Source organism: Humulus lupulus, chromosome 4 (genome assembly GCF_963169125.1).
Source record: "Humulus lupulus chromosome 4, drHumLupu1.1, whole genome shotgun sequence".
Classification (NCBI taxonomy): domain Eukaryota; kingdom Viridiplantae; phylum Streptophyta; class Magnoliopsida; order Rosales; family Cannabaceae; genus Humulus; species Humulus lupulus.
In genome coordinates, this window is record NC_084796.1 from 6,302,519 (window position 1) to 6,306,816 (window position 4,298).

Sequence of the window (4,298 nt, forward strand, 5' to 3'; positions counted from 1 at the left end):
GACATAGGATAAGATCATGTCTTTAGAATTTGGATTGGCTTTTTTTTATTTTTTATTGAGATAGCAGGAAAATAAAGAAAAGACAATAAAATTATGTTTTCAATTATAATGAAAGATTGAGTATGTATTATTTTAAAAATAAGTTTTTAGTATTTTTGTATACACATAAATAATCAATTGTGTTTTTTAGTGGCTCTCACACATTGAATATTTTTGAAATTGTAAAATCATTTCAAAATTCTAAAATAATCAAACTTTTATGGTCTCGTTTCTCTAAATTTCTTTAAGCTCTTTTTTCGCTTCTAGAATTAAAAAAGTTCTTTAAAAAATATTTGGATTAAAAATAATAAGTAATTTTTTAATTCAACAAGTACTTTTAGTAGACCTTAGTTTCTACTTTTGAGAAGCTATTTTCTAAATTTAAATCATTTTCATAATTTCAAATTTCCTGTAACGACCTCCTTACTTAGCATACATATATAGTGTAAAAACAAATTTTAACCTAAATACGACAATACTGAAATTCTGAATTTACAAAAACTTTATTAAACAATACATAAATAATGTTTATAACCTCAAACCACACAATACTCACAACTAAATAAAAACTTTATCTTACATACAAATCTTAATACTTTTATAAATTATTTTCGTGGCGTTACTACACCTTAACGTAGAAATGAAAATGTATCCAACTGATAAATTGAAAAGCTTTATGTAAATTACAAAGTTCATGAAATACTTTTAAAGCTTTAAGTAAATGATAAAGTTCACAAAATGCTTTTAATGAAATATAATAAAACCAAGTTTCTTGTTTATTTATAAAATAGCATAGCAGAACTCCACTCCCTTCAAGTCAGCCCCATATGTACAGTCATGTTGGCTCCATGTATACTCATCAACAATTTATATTTGGGGCCTCTTACCTACAATACAAAACATTAACTGATGAGCTAAGGCTCAGTAAGCAGAATAACTACCTCATATGCATTAAAATAAACGTGCAACATGCTATGTATTCTCTTTCTTTCTTTCACTTTCCTTTCTTTTGGGCCCTAGAGGATGCTGCTGCCGGCATTACATAGGGAATCACATTCCCACCTGAACATAAACATGATAATAGGGAATTTCTCCCTCATAAACATTCATTATATAGGGACGTACATCTCCCTCCTTACTTATTTGGGACTTAGATCTCCCAAGCAGCACCTCTACTTTAACGCTTTCAATAACTTGTTTGTGAACATTAAGCGTGCTTATGCATAATAAATATAACATTCTTGAAAATAATTTATGCATAAGAACCTGGCAGGATAACATATAAAGCATATAAATGCACATAAGACACATAAAAGACTTGTATTGTAGATGAGGATTCTACTTACCTTGCGTCTTGATAAAACAACCGAAATTGTTAGCTTCCTGGTAAAAACACAAACTATTAACTTACATAAAATCTACATGATGTAATTTTAGTTTATAATTGTTGTTATTCTATTTTTCTTTTCTTCTTATTTTATTGTTTATTTTATGTCCAGGCATATGGTCATACTATAATTGTCCATGGCAAGATCCTGGTCTAAAAGTCGTGGTCATGGTCATGGTCATACGGAAATGTCCAGGTCATAGTATCAGTCCATAATAATAGGGAATAAGGTCATATAATAAAAGTCCAAATAGTCCAAAGTGTGACCATAGCCTATATAAGTTTAGTATTATAAAGATACATAAAAAAATAGTTTATATTTCAATTTTGGCATTTGTAAAATATGACGACATGGTAAAATAATCCATATATAAATTTTAGCATTTTAATGGCATAGTAAAGTAATCTATATAAATTTTGGCATTATAATGGCATGGTAACATAATCCATATATAAATTTGGCATTATAGTAAAATAATCTATATATAAATTTTTGGTATTATAACGGCATATTAAAATAATCTATATATAACTTTTGGCATTATAACGGCATAGTAAAATAATCTATATATAAATTTTGGCATTATAACGGCATAGTAAATTAATCTATATATAAATTTTGGCATTATAACGGCATAGTAAAATAATCTATATATAAATTTTGGCATTATAACGGCATAGTAAATTAATCTATATATAAATTTTTGCATTATAACGGCATAGTAAAATAATCTATATATAACTTTTGGCATTATAACGGCATAGTAAAATAATCTATGCATATATAATAACTAAATAACTGAAAAGAAAGGCTCGGGAAGAGCTTACCTAAAAGGTTTTCGTAGGCTAGCGTTATGGACAAAACTTCGCCTAGATCTTCGAGGTTTAGAACTTTAGAAGGATGTTAAGAATATTTTTGGGTAGAGTAAGAGAAAGGAAATGAGGTTTTTGTGATTTCAAGATGAGTTTTGGAAGGGCTATTTATAGGAAAAACTTGGGATACTATTCTAATAAAATATTAAAAATAATAAGCATAGTGGAATAATAACATATTCAAAATATCAAGCATAGTAATTTGCTTAAGTCATCAATGTGTCACTACTGCATCAACATGTGGAACCCATGGGGTGGACCCTGTTGTGGGACCCATGTGGACCCTACTGTGGGACCCTTGCGGACCCCACTGTGGGACCCACTATGAATAGTACCCGGTGAATAGTAAAAAAAATGAAAATTTCCCAATCTTCTTATATTACTTAGTCCAGCATTTTTGACTCACAAACTTTTCTGAAAAGGTTTCTCTAACACCCATAAATTAATTATTCCCACCTGTTGGTTACTTCAACAACTTAGAATTGTTAAAATCCCATAATAGAAAACAACTATACCCCCAACGGTCATGATCACTATTCACCACGGTCATAAACGGCTAGTTTTTGTCCTATAAATACTTGTTCCTTCAACCATTTATTTGCACAACTTCTTCACCTCTTAACCTTCTATAAAAATTCATCATCAAAACATGAATTTCTCTTTATTTTTCATAACTTTAGTGATTGTTTGCTTGTATTTAGCATCATTCTATGGGTATTATACTAATGAAATGCCCATGAATGTTATAGTTGCATATTCATTAGTTATTCTTCCACTTTACTTAATAGCTCTAACATTCGGTTAGCATTGTAATGCGCTCAAAAATGAATAAAAATATCTTCTCTTATTTTTCATAATTGTTATAATGTATTGTAAAAAGAAATGGGAGTTACATTTCCTCATAAAAGATATATTTTTAATTGATATCTAAACATTTTGAAAAGAACTTTTCATTCAAAAAAGTTTTATATATAATAGTTATCCAAACACAAAAAATAAGCACATTTTAATTATCTTATACTTTTAGCTATAAGCAAAAGCAAAAATTTAGTCAATACATTTATAATTCCCTTAACTTAATCTATTTATACATATTTATAACAAAGAATATCATTTATTAATATAGAACATCTCAATAATCATTCTCATCCAAACAGTTTTATGTCTGTTCGCAATCAATGTAAAAAGAGTATTCATATTGTGTCCCAAACCTATCTTATGGCAGCCTCCAATAACTGGTTTGCTTAAGTCCAATGTCGTTGTGGCTATGAATGTCGAAGAAGGCATTATTGGAATTGGGGCAATTGTTCGTAACTTCGAGAGAATTCCATTAGGATGTTTCGCTAAGCAGCTACCTGGTCTACTATCTCCTAAAGAATCTGAAGCTTTGTCACTCTCTTATAGCTTATAGTGGCTTAATTAGAGCTTGGCTTTCATATTGCTTTTGTAGAAAGTGATTCAGAATTGGTAGTTCATTCTATTCTGTCTCCTACCTATGTTGTATCCTAATGGGGCTGTATTCTTAGGAACATTATTAGTTCCTTGTTATTTGTCTTTCCGGGGCTTGTCTGACCCATGTGTTGTGTATTTGTAATACTGCTGCTCATGGATTAGCCAGATATGCACTACATATAGAAAATGAGATTATATGGTTGGAAGAAATACCACCATTTATTATGACTTGTGTATTTAAAGATTCAAATCAATGAGTAACGAGTCTTTGTCAAAAAAGAAAAAATCATATCGATTATAAATCGTTGTAACCCATATTCAAAATTAAAAATCTAAACTTATTAGTCACCAAAAATTAAGAAAAAATCAAATGAAAATTTTAAAACAAATCTTCTCAAACCAGAATGTGTGAAAATATTAAAAAGCCAAAATTAAATTTTTTTAAAAATGAAGTAACATAAATCAATCAATAGATTGCAAAAAGATGATGAAGAGGCCGCAGTTGTTTTACTTTTTTTTAAAAGGGAAATTCGATTTTTGATGCATA

At 29.1% G+C, this 4,298-nt stretch overlaps 1 long non-coding RNA gene across 1 annotated transcript; it reads right to left on the reverse strand.

Moving 5' to 3' along the window:
- Positions 1 to 540: 540 nt before the first annotated feature.
- On the reverse strand, positions 541 to 2,360 carry LOC133828795 (uncharacterized). The gene is made up of 3 exons (XR_009891321.1): positions 2,255 to 2,360; positions 1,386 to 1,422; positions 541 to 926 (listed from the first exon to the last, which is right to left on the reverse strand). It is a non-coding gene; the product is annotated as an uncharacterized LOC133828795 (long non-coding RNA).
- Positions 2,361 to 4,298: the final 1,938 nt, after the last annotated feature.